This window comes from Schistocerca serialis, chromosome 3 (assembly GCF_023864345.2).
Source record: "Schistocerca serialis cubense isolate TAMUIC-IGC-003099 chromosome 3, iqSchSeri2.2, whole genome shotgun sequence".
NCBI classification, from domain to species: Eukaryota; Metazoa; Arthropoda; class Insecta; order Orthoptera; family Acrididae; genus Schistocerca; species Schistocerca serialis.
In genome coordinates this window covers 496,804,111-496,817,654 of record NC_064640.1, presented here as the reverse complement: position 1 = coordinate 496,817,654, position 13,544 = coordinate 496,804,111, and the positions used below count along the sequence as shown (strand labels likewise).

General features: G+C 42.5%; 1 protein-coding gene across 1 annotated transcript in view; it reads right to left on the bottom strand.

The window, feature by feature from the left end:
* LOC126470948 (aminopeptidase N-like) overlaps positions 1-13,544 on the bottom strand; it is a 536,862-nt gene that overhangs the window by 431,351 nt on the left and 91,967 nt on the right. The gene's annotated exons all lie outside the window — the stretch shown is intronic.

Genomic DNA, 13,544 nt, shown 5'->3' with positions numbered 1-13,544 from the left:
ACCGTCTGAGCCTCTAACTCAGGCCCTCCACTCGGTTCTGTACCAAAGGTCCTTAACCGGTCCTGTCGACGATGCTATAGATGATGAGCTCTGCCCTGGTCTCGCAAGCAAGACTGGCAGTCTTTAATAATTCAGATAGCTTCCTGAAACCAAAGGGAATCTCTTCTGATCCAAATCCACACACATCATTACTTCCATCATGATTCACCACCTGCAGGTTGCTGCACCCTGTGCTCTTCATAGCATCCGGAAGAACCTCTGCAATGACTCCTTCCAGTATTGAGAGAGAGTGCACAATGGAATTCTTCTCCGCCTTTGCAGCCATATCCCTAAGGGACCCCTTACGCGCCAAACACTGGAGTTCCCAACTACCAATAATACCACCCTCTGTAAACACTTAGATCTTGCTGGACGAGACGATTCCTCTGGAACAGGGCAAGCGACTGCCTCTTATTATGTATTTGTGTTACATTTTTTACCAAACCTAACTCTGTGCTATCTAAGTAATCCTAAACATTAACAGGTATTTTTTAACTGCCTTTTTAAATAAGTTTGTATTAGTAACTGCTTAAATCTCCTTGGCAGTTTTTTTGTACAGTTTTGTTCCTTGGTAGGAGATACTGATTTGAGCTTTATGTTTATTCTTTCTTGGTTCATGGAAGTTTAGTCTATCTTTTGTTCCATGGTCGTGGGAAGAGCTGTTTGTGCAGTAATTACCGATTTCACAACTGATGTGATGTGTACAATTGACTGAAAAATATATTCACATTGTACAGTTAAAATTTCCAGTGATTTGGACAGAACTTTACAATGAACTCGAATAATATTTTTGGTTTTTATTCTTATGGTCCTTTCTGTAGTCTGAAAACAGTGTTCATATTTCGTGCATTTGTTCCCTCACAAAAGAATTCATAACTAAGAAATGAGTGTGTATATGATAGTATGTAAGTAAGAGAAGCTGACTGTTACACACTGATGGCAGGATTTAAGGGTATTGTATTGTATGTTAATCGGGGACCTAGAAACGACGGAGAGGCTCTGTCCCCGCAGCAGCCGCAGTGCTCCACAACCCCACGACTACAGCAGTCCACTTCACCCCTCCACCGCCCCACACCAAACCCAGGGTTATTGTGCGGTTCGGCCCCCGGTGGACCCCCCCGGAGAACGTCTAACTCCAGACGAGTGTAAGCCCTATGTTTGCGTGGTAGAGTAATGGTGGTGTACGCGTACGTGGATAACTTGTTTGCGCAGCAGTCGTCGACATAGTGTAACTGAGGCGGAATAAGGGGAACCGGCCCGCATTCGCCGAGGCAGATGGAAAACCGCCTAAAAACCGTCCACAGACTGGCCGGTTCACCGGACCTCGACGCAAATCCGCCGGGCGGATTCGTGCCGGGTACCAGGCGCTCCTTCCCGCCCGGAAAGCCGTGCGTTAGACCGCACGGCCAACCGGGCGGGCTTCTAAAGGCATAATATGCTGATGACATTCTGCTTGAAATTTCTCTGTGTGTTTACAACACTAACTCAGAATCAATTTTCACTTCGAGAAATTTTGTGTTTGTCACTCAATCTATAGAGGTGCCATCTACATTTAATTTGACAGTATAATTTTCCCTCTTCGAACTGAAATTCATGTTTTTTTATTCAGTGAGAACGTAATTTCTATTTGTAAGCCGTGTTTGGAAAGCAAGCATACTCAAAGCACTAATGCAGGACTGCTTGCCTCTAAGCCCGTGGGAAAGGTATGGGATAAGATGCATATTGATTCTGCGGGACCACTACCAAAGTCCAAAGAAAGTAATACCTATATTTTAGTTTGCGTATATACCTTCTCGCGATTTACGTGGTTCCTCCCGAACACGGCAGCTACCACCAAGGCGGTGATTCATCAATTGAAAAGTTTGTTTGCTAAGTGCGGCCCATCGCGTTCCTTAATGACGGACAATACTACAGGTTTTACATCGTATGTGTTAAAGAGCTTTTGTGTGGACCTTGTGATACGCCGTAAGACAACCCCTCCGCCCTTCCTTACGACACGAATCCATCCTATGCGAAACTAGTCAATAGGAATTTGCGTTCAGCCTTAATCGTTTATCATAGTCGCGACTAAACCTTATGGAACCGATCTCTACCATGGTTAATGGTAGCCTTAAATATGGCTAGGCACGAGTGTCATCGGGCCACGCTCACCGACCTGTCTTTCACGTTTAAAGTTACCACTCCACTGAGCAACCTATGGTCAATTTAGGAATTGTTTCCTCATAAAGTTTCCCAAGAGCAGTCGTTGACCAGTGGAGGAAAGCACGCAATAATATCATAAATACTCAAAGCGTGAAGCACTAAAATATAATAAGCACCGGTGGCCTTACCCTTACCAGATTTGAGATAAAGTTATGATGCAGAATCTGGGTGTGGCCAGTTAGGCCACCGAAAAACTACTACCGTGATATCCCAGGCCTTGGGATATTGTGGAGTTTATTACACCTGTCACCTTGTTTCTCTTCGATGCTGAAAGTAAACGGACCCTAAGAGCTCATCTGTCCCAAGTAAAGTCGGTAGTTAAAGGGGTAGGATCCTTACATAAGGACCCTAAATGGTAGTGGGTCGTTGCGGGCGGGGGCGCGCTCTAGAATTGCGGGGTCGGAAGGGGGGGGGGAGGAGGAGGAGTATGATAGCAAGCGCTTAGGGGTGGCGCCATCCTGGGCCGGAAACCTGATATAGAGGCGCAGAGCGGCAGCTGGTGTAAGTTGTGCACTAGTAGACGGCAGGTTCCTCCTGGGCACGCTTGCTTCGGATTGTGTGTGAACTGCCTGCCTAAAACCACTCTCTGGACCTTGGAAGAGAGCGGTGTTTATCCAAATTTCAAGGTGGTGTTGGTGAGTTCCTATGGGACCAAACTGCTGAGGTCATCGGTTCCTAGGCTTACACACTGCTTAATCTAACTTACGCTAAGGACTACACACATACCCGTGCCCGAGGGAGGACTCGAATCTCCGACGGGGGGAGCCGCACGAGTCGTGGCAAGGCGCCCGAGACCCCGCGGCTACCCCGCGCGGCTTTTAAGGTCGGGTGTGCATATGGAAATGTCGTGGAAATGTGGGCTGAGGAGGAGGGTGGTGCTGGGTGACCTACCGAAAGCAAAGGATTATGGCGGTACGTTCACTCGTCTGTTCTGCGCCTGTATTACTACTATATAACATGTGCCTACATTTTGAGTTACGCAGCCAGTGTGGATACTAGTGCTGACAAATCAGTATTCTGTTATCATTTTGCTGCTAACGGTTGAGCTTACATCACAAAATTGTCTCTTTTAGGAACAGTTGTAACTGATATGTTAGATCGTCCTGTTTCTCACATCGCAATAACCCTTCTAGATTATATGCATGTCATATGCTGTGCCTGAGGAGACGGATGTGGAAGAAGTGTTTCTGTATGATACAAGTAAATCTACATTTACATCGATACTCTGCAAATCACATTTAAATGCCTGGCAAAGGGTTCATCGAACCACCTTCACAGCTCTCTGTTATTCCAAACTCGTATAGCGCGCGGAGAGGACGAACACCTATATCTTTCCGTACGAGCTCTGATTTCCCTTATTTTATAGTGGTGATCGTTTCTCCCTATGTAGGTCGGTCTCAAAAAAATATTTTCGCATTCGGAGGAGAAAGTTGGTGATTGCAATTTCGTGAGAAGATTCCGCCGCAACGAAAAACGTCTTTCTTTTAATGATGTCCTGCCCAAATACTGTATCATTTCAATGACGCTATCTCCCTTATTTCGCGATAATACAAAACTTGCTGCCCTTCTTTGAACTTTTTCGATGTACTCCGCTAGTCCTATCTGGTAAGGATCCCACACCGCGCAGCAGTATTCTAAAAGAGGACGGACAAGCGTACTGTAGGCAGTTTCCTTAGTAGATCTGTTACATTTTCTAAGTGTTCCGCCAATAAAATGCAGTCTTGGGTTAGCCTTCCCCACGACATTTTCTATGTGTTCCTTCCAATTTAAGTTGATCGTAATTGTAATTCCTAAGTATTTCACTGATTTTTCATGTAACCGAAGTTTAACGAATTCCTTTTAACACTCATGTGAATGACCTCACACTTTTCGTTACTTAAGGTCAACTGCCGATTGAGATATCTTTTCTAAATCGTTTTGCAAATTATTTTGATCTTCTGATGACTTTATTAGTCGATAAACAACAGCGTCATCAGCAAAAAACCTAAGACGGCTGTTCTGATTGTCTCCTAAATTGTTTATATAGATCAGGAACAGCAAAGGGCCTGCAACACTACCTTGGGGAACGCCGGGAATAACTTCTGTTTTGCTCGATGACTTTCCGTCAGTTACTACGAACTGTGACCTCTCTGACAGGAAATCACAAATTCAGTCAGATAACTAAAACAATTTTCCATAAGCGCACAATTTCACTACAAGCCGCTTGCGTGGTACAGTGTCAAAAGCCTTCCGGAAATCCAGAAATACGGAATCGATCTGAAATCCCATGTCAATAGCACTCAACAAAAAAATGTTCAACTGTCTGTGAAATCTTATTGGACTTAACTGCTAAGGTCATCAATCCCTAAGCTTACACACTACTTAACCTAAATTATCCTAAGGACAAACACACACACACCCATGCCCGTGGGAGGACTCGAACCTCCGCTGGGACCAGCCGCACAGTCCATGACTGCAGCGCCTTAGACCGCTCGAGCACTCAACACTTCATGTGAATAAAGACCTCGTTGTGTTTCACAGGAACGATGTTTTATAAATCTATTTTTTCTTTGAGGTAGTTCATAATGTTCCAACACAATATATGTTCCAAAATCCTGCTGCATATCGACGTTAATGATATGGGCCCGTAATGTAGCGGATTACTCCTAGTATCTTTGTTGAATATTGGTGTGACCTGTGCAACTTTCCAGTCTTTGGTTACGGATCTTTCTTCGAGCGAACGGTTGTATATGATTGTTAAGGAACCCAATTGATATACAGTCTGGACCAGAGCACTTGCTTTTATTAAGTGATTTAAGTTGCTTCACTATTCCGAGGATATCTACTTCTACGTTACTCATGTTGGCAGCTGTTCTTGGTTCGAATTCTGGAATGTTTACTTCTTCTTTTGTGGAGGCATTTCGGAAGGCTGTGTTTAGTAACACTGCTTTTGCAGCACTGTCTTCGATAGTATCTCCATTGCTATCGCGCAGAGATGACATTGGTTGTTTCTTGCCGCTAACATACTTCCAATAGGACCAGAATATCTTTGGAATTTCTAGCAGGTTTCAAGACAAAGTCTCGTTGTGGAAACTATTATAAGCATCTCGCAATTAAGTCCGTGCCAAATTTCGAGCTTCTGTGAGAGATCGCCAGTCTTGGCGATTTTGCATCTGTTTAAAGCAGAGTGATTTTAAAGGTTCACGTTACAGTGAAAAACATTCAAATATAGATGTATGTATAATTCTGTATTTAAGTATGCTGAAAATATATTATTCTGTTTAAAAAGACTCGTTGGTTGTTTTACTCACGCTGTTAGCAACCAAGTTTGACCTAATTGTGTGTCAGGGGTATCTGAAACTTAGGTAAAGTTCTAGTACTATATGGCTGACAAAGTTATAGCATGTGACCACGGTGTTATTGTGAAATAAATAAATAAATCTGGAGCAGACTAGTATGTCCGTGCTCTCTCTGTAAATTGCTTGCAGCTTGGTAAAATCCTGTGGTTATCTAACCTTAGGGATATTGGTTTCCAGGAGTTAATTATGGTTGATTTCAGATTACCAAGTGAATTGTGTTACAGCCCAACGTTCGAGGCCTCTAGTGAATACTGTGAGCAGCCCAAGTCCGGCGCCAGTTGCCGCTGTATGCTGCGTTGCGATTGTGTGCGTAGCGGGCCTGAAGCTACTGGGTGCCTGGTTTGTCAACCAAGCTGCAGTGAAAAGATATTTACTAATCCTTGTCAAGTGTTGATAATTAATGTAACCTTAAATGTTGGTAAAGCCTATCTGATTTTGAAACTACAAGAGATGGTTTCATTGCCTGGTGTGCGAGAGGTGAACATAAATTTGGAAAAAAATAGTTTTCTTATTTACTATTTCATGCCTGTTATACTGAGGTGCGTAAATAATTATAGTGTTACAGATTTTTGTTGTCAAGCAGTTCCAAGCAATTATGTAAATGGTCATTATGCTTTTACAGTGTTTTGGTTAAGTAATTTCAAGTATATGAAAATTTGAAAGGAAAGTAGTTCTATTTAGTTGCAAGTTTCCATGAATTATTTAATTAAAAGTTGTCTGTTAAACATCCACTGGGACATATAAATCTACAGAAGGTGAACCCAAAAAGGGAGATTGCGATTAATGATTTAATAATTTGTATGAATGTTTAATTTTAATAAAAATTTAAAAGTATCAGTCCGCCTTTCTAACTCTCAGTCCTCGCTCCATATTAACTCCTGGTACAAAGTTTATCCTACTCTGTTAGAGCATTCTGGTTCTTCTTGTTTCTCATAATTTCTGCAGTGCCTCGTTCGAGATATAAGTTATTACTCTAAATGGCTACTGACGATGGTTATCGACACTTTCAGTGCTCTATGTATTGCATAGCCTCTGTCAGTTCTCGCGCTTTCAAATCTATATCGTCATACAGCAACAGATATTCCGAGCAATAAAGCACTTGTCTCATTTCTCCCAGTTTGCATTCTTCATGTTGTCTTTTGCTCTTTCACGCACGTTTTCTGTGAAGTATTGCGCTTGCCTCTAGTGATAATATAGTGTGTGATTTTATGGTTTTTCAATGTCATTCCAGTCACAAGCTTCTAGCCTTTTGTACTGCTGCCCGCCGTTGCCATATTTGAAGTTGTTCCTGTTCTCTCTTTTTAAGTTGGTAGATTACGAGGTATATTAATTAACTGTAGGTTGTGTTCTATGATGGTTTCTCCTAGCTGCTTTCCACGGTTCTGTGAAGCAAATCTAACAACACAGATTAAGCGTTTACACCCGTGACAAGAATGTTACTAATATACTGTACTTTAGCCTCACAAGATAATCGTCAACATGAAAATAAATCGAAATCAGCATGCACCGCCATGTAATCTAGTCATAGAGAAGATGGTTCAAATGGCTCTGAGCACTATGGGACATAACTTCTGAGGTCATCAGTCCCCTAGAACTTAGAACTACTTAAACCTAACTAACCTAAGGACATCACACACATCCATGCCCGAGGTAGGATTCGAACCTGCGACCGTAGCGGTCGCGCGGTTCCAGACTGTAGCGCCTAGAACCGCTCGGCCACTCCGGCCGATCACCAAAACCGCTGTCCACCCTGCATCGAGATGAAGGGATGCTAATCCATTTCTCCCATGAACGTCCTCAGGAACACGTGATAAAATGTATAATTCAGAAAATTGCAAGAACTTTGGCTGCTACATGGAATGAACCCTCACGAGTACCGATTTAGGAGAGGCAATTCAACAGCACATGCAATAAATAAGGCGTTCTCATTTAGGACGGTCGCTTATTCTACATCAAGTCTAGCAATGGTGACAAGTATTACCGGCGCTTTCGGCAACCGATGGCGGCCGTCTTTCTTTGATCGCAGGGCGGAGTTGTGGAGTCCAGATACACTTTATGATCAAAAGTATTCCGACACCACTACGCGATGCGGAATTGACCACTAAATGTCACGAGATGTGGACCCGCCATTATAAAAGGAGATCGAAAGGATTGTGTTATCAGTAGGGAAGCAGTAACAGTAGAATGAGTCAGTCAAGAGGGCTCAGTTAGTTCGAACGTGGACTAGTCGTTGGATTTCAAATAAACAGATCCGTCATGGACATCTGAAGTCTTCTGAAAGTGCCCAAGTCGACTGTTGATGTGACTGTGACACGAAAATGCGATCAAACAGCCACAGCTAAGCCTAGACCAGGCAGACCTCATGTACTGACGGACAAGGACCGTCGAGTATCGAGGAGAGAGACTGGAAATGATCGAATGAAATCCTCCCATTGAAGGAATTACTGTTGAGATGCAACGAGGTACCAACAGTCCAGCTAGCATAACGACTGTGCGTAGTGATTTAAAAAGAATGGGGTACAATGGTCGAGCAACTCCTCATGTGCCCTACATTTCTCTATTAAACGCTGAGTGACGCTTGCGGTGGTGTGAAGAGTGACACCACTGGACAGCAGATGATTGGAAACAGGTGATTTGGAGTGATAAATCAGGTAGCCAATAGAAGGGTTTTGATTTGCCGGATGCCTGGAGAATGTTACCTGCCTTCGTATGTGGTGCCAGCAATGAAGTACAGAGGTTGTGTTAGAGCATAAGTTTTTTGTGGTTAGGGTGCGCTTAAGGGGAGACGGAAGGCAAGTGGGCTTCAAAAATTCGGTTTTTAGTTTTTAGCATATTTGAAATGCTTGGTCTTTCCTGCGTGAAACAGTTTTTGTTTTATATAAATACGACAATTTTTTGGTGAGATATGATGGTTTTCCTGACGCACGGTCTTTGCCCGAATGAACCTGGCACTTGGTGCAAGTACAGGAGAAGTGCCAGATATGACCACAAACATTCTTTACCTGCATCAGTAATGAATGAAATTAAACCCATATTTAGAGATCTTTGTAAAGATAACTTGCTGAAGAAATGTATTCATGGGAAAACCCAAAATTTAAATGAATGTGTGAATTCTGTCATTTGGAACCCTTTACCGGAAACTGTATTTGTTCAGCTTACAACCCTCAAATTTGGTGTTTATGATGCTATTTTATGCTTCAATGATGGCGTAATTAGGAAACTGGATGTTTTGGAATTAGTGGGCATCAAATCTAGTGGAAATACTGCAAAATCCTCAGTGCAAATAGATAAAGAGATAATCCTCAAAGCAGATATTTCTAATTTAAAATGCACAAAAGAAGCCAGACAGAAAAGAAGAGGGAACAACAGAAGAAAAAAAAATCTGTATGTTCCAGATGATCCTCCGTATGGCCCAGGAAAATTTTAGTGGTAAGTAATTCTCATCAATAACTATACTAGAATTGCAATAGTAAACTTTAAATGTTTTTTTCTAAAAACTAAATTTTGTTTACTTTCAGGTTCCATTATTTGATAAACTAATGGGGTTAGAAACATTAAATTTGGTCAATTTGTACTGCAGATGTTAATAAGTTATTACAAGTAAATTGAGAACCACCAAAGAATCAGAAACAGTTTTATAATAATTAATGCACAAAAAATTAAATTTTATTAGTGAAAGAATAAAATATTTTTCTTCAAAACCATAAGAGGTATTATGTTCATTTTACTTGTAAATCAAGGCATATATTTTATACATATACAGTAAAAATTTCATTGTTTTATTACTTATAGTTCTTTTGAAAAGAGTACCTATTCAAAGGGTAAAATAGCATTGGTAGAATAGGAATAAAAATTGCCTTCCGTCTCCCCTTAGGAAAATGATAAATGCAAAAGGATATGAACACATTTTACAGCATTGGAGCGACAGTTCGGAGATGATAACTTACTGTATCAGTATACAGTGCAGCCTTTCATAAAGCAGCAGCTGTGAGACAACGGTCTGTGGACAAGAATAAACTTGAAATGGACTGGCCTGCCACGAGTCCTGACCTGAACTCTGTGGAACACCTTTGGGATGCGTTAGATTGTTGGCTTCACTTCTGACCTGATCGTCCAACATCACTACATTCTCTGGTTTCAGCTCTTCAGGAAGAATGGCTAGTCATTCCTCCACAGACATTCAGACGCCTCACTAAAAGCGTCCCCAGCAGAGTTCAAGTCATCACAAAGGACACACCCTAATACTGATGTCCACTAATAGGTGTCCGTATACTTCTGAAAAGATAGCGTCTGCTGTACAATAGCCTAAGAAACTATTGCCGCGGAAGACAAGCATCCCAGGACAGGAAATGACGAAAGCAATCACTAAAGGCTGTCTCAGAGGTCAGTTTGTGGTCCAGAGATTTGGGATGTAGAAGTGGAACTCTCACTACAGAAGTTACATGACAGCAGTAACGTAAGCGGACTGGTAGCATTTGTAGCTGAAGCGTCGTTCATTGTGAGGGGAGAGTCGATAATAATAGCAGAATGTAAACATTATGCTGCACTCCAACTTTAAAGATGCTGTCAAACTGCCAGATTTTCACTAGCATTTCTGAAAACCATTGAAAAGGATCCTATCACTAAATTAGAAAACTAAATTTAAGTATGTACCAATTAGAAGTGCAGTGACGAGATATGAGTGTGTAAAAAAATGGCTCTGAGCACTATGGGACTTAACATCTATGGTCATCAGTCCCCTAGAACTTAGAACTACTTAAACCTAACTAACCTAATGACATCACACACACCCATGCCCGAGGCAGGATTCGAACCTGCGACCGTAGCAGTCGCGCGGTTCCGGACTGCACGCCTAGAACCGCGAGACCACCGCGGCCAGCTATGAGTGTGTAGGTATATTGCTAGATGAAAACTTATTTCACATATACAGAAGAGGCAGGCAGAAAAGGGACGAAATTATAGCTATTTAAATAGAAAATTTCGATTTCCTTTGAAAACAGGGTATACCACCAAAATATATTAGTAATAGTTGTGGGACAGGAAGCGAGCCTGTATCCCCGTAGACTGTACAGCTTATCAAGCTAGTTTCAGGACTTTGGTAAGGGCGACGAGATGTGCTACTGGGATTACCGGGCGCCTACTGTACGACCGCGAGCGATGCATCGCCGCTGCTTCTGAGAATATGCCCGTTGTATCAAGAAATCAGGAAAAGAGGAGTCCTATATTGGTTATAGAAATGGCTCTTAACATCTGAGACGTCAGTCCCCTAGAACTTAGAACTACTTAAACCGAACTAACCTAAGGACATCACACACGTCCATGCCCGAGGCAGGATTCGAACCTGCGACCCTAGCGGTCGCGCGGTTCCAGACTGTAGCGCCTAGAACCGCTTGGCCACCACGGACGGCCGGTTATAGAAAGATTGCCAAACGGAAGTATGTAGATACTTTGATTTTTAATATAAATTGCATTTGACAACCATGGCAAAATGAATGGGACTCTTCTGATACGGGCAGAATGTCTCCAACATCAGCGAGAGGATAAGTGTGAGATTCCTTAACCCGTCAGAAGGTCTGACACATCACCTCACTTGACTAATCACGGTCCGTGTGCTGTCTATGTCTATAAAATCAAGAGGCGGGTGAGTGATATTGTGGCATTGTAGGTAATCCAAAACACAGATTACAGGGTCGTGCGTTTCACGAAGATGCAGCGGTCATGGGCAGCAGGAATTAAGGACGCTGGATCCCGAAGCAGCACTGAGGAAAGGGTCGATTTGGCACATCTTGGACGATACTGCAGCCGCAGTGCAAGACCAGGAAGACTTCACCCAGAAAAATCAAACACACGACTGTCTGCTGCCAGACCTGCCAGCCAACTCTCCGTGTACATGGAGGGAAGGCAACTGAGGTCGCTGACCGCTGCAAGAAATCTTCAACATTGCTACTGCATTAGTAAAAGCGATTCCAGCCAAGTAGATTGTAACAGTGAATTGTGCTATCGATTGCCTTAGTGGAATGTCCCCATGGAATCCACCACTCAGCGGCTGTTGACAGGGTAGTTTCAGGTAATAGCCGAAATAACCCCAGTAACTTGGGCATTTGAATTCTGCGAGTTAACTGTGGCCCTAATGAACTAACGATGAGACTATAGTACCGTTAGTGATCAAAGAGGCAGTAATAACAACTATATTCATTTTTATTATACACAAATATGTTATGGCCCTTTCAGCAATTCGGATAACAAGGAACAAATATAAAATCTCACCTATCACAATTCAGGATTTACATCACGCATCGGTCGCTAGAATGATTTGGCAAGTAAGTGTATCAAATGTTAGGTGAATGTTCATACTATTTTGACCGCTGTCGGTCCGATTAAATTGTCGCCTGCTATTGCAGTCCCCATGTCGGAGGTGAAAAGTAAAATTTGCGTTCAAGCCCAATGATTAGTATTTTGGAAATAAAGGGTTCGTTGGCAAACAAATAAGGATGCGATAGAAACTCAGCTTATAACAGACATTTCCAGAAACCAAATGAAATAGCTGACTACCGGAAGAAAAAAGCTATCTGTAAGCTCTTGCAGTAGTTGAATCATTTGCCGGCCGTTGTGGCCAACCGGCTCTAGGCGCTACAGTCTGGAACCGCTCGACCGCTACGGTCGCAGGTTCGAATTCTGCCTCGGGCATGGATGTGTGTGATGTCCTTAGGTTAGTTAGGTTTAAGTAGTTCTAAGTTCTAGGGGACTGATGACCTCAGATGTTAAGTCCCATAGAACTCAGAGCCATTTGAACCATTTTTTAGTTGAATCATTTGGGTAAAACTGATGCTACTGCACCAGAATTCATCACATCGCCGCCTATAATACGCTCTTTGCTGCAGCTTTACTTCGAACACCAGTGCCCCAAAACCTGCCCTTTGAAACAAACATTGTAAGCGGACGTACAGCGGAAGTTAAAGATGCGTACATGGCCAGCAACACTTGGCGGACACTGAATACAATGTAGGCGACAGGCAGGCGCCTTCCTCCTTGTTTTTTCTGTCCATTGGCCGGCGTGAGAGCCAGCAACCTCATACCGCTCCCGGAAAAAGTTTAACAGACCCTTTTTTAAAGCATGGGTAGCTGCACGCTATTCTAGCGGGAAGACTGCGATTTAGCAAATATTAAAGTCATATACACTGTGAGCGATCTAACTTAACTAGTAACAAGACACATACCTAAAGACAGAGGTATAATTAAGAGAGACATACATATCAGGCATAAAAAGTTAAATTAACAGTGAGTATAATATAAGGGAAAGAGGACTGGCATGTGGAGGGGGACCAAGTAGTCTCCCATTGGTTAAATTCGAATGTAACAGTTAGATTGATAGAAACGCCAGGAATACTAAAAATGGCGAGTGGATACTTCACTCTTTGAGGGGACAAGAGGCACAATGGATATCCCTCAGGAGGGCCAGCACTGCTACTAAGCACTGGGTTCCATGCAAGTGCGGTGGCTCGCATGGAAACATAGGAAGACTTAACCTAAATATATTTATTTATTATGATGTAGATTTTTTATAACATATATCTGACTGTCAGTAATTTATATTGTGTTTGAGTGTACATTGTCCTTATTGGAATAAATAGAACATATTTGTCATGCATTGGCAAATGATATTTTAATGTGCCCAACAGCATGTTTATCGAAATATCAAGTGTAGGTTCCCAGTTAACACTGAAATATGAAGGCCACTAAAGGTTTCCTTCAATATTTTCTAGGTGATAGAGCCTATTGACGGCTCTTTTACACAATAGGTAACATGTCTGTATTATTTGAGCATCACTGATTAACTCGTAACAGGGCCAAAGAAACTCTCACGTTGTAAGGTATGCGGCAGCGAGAACGGACAACATGAATAACCTCACACATGGTGACGCCTTCCAGGATTTGCGAAGTGTTTACCCTATAGCAGATGTGAGG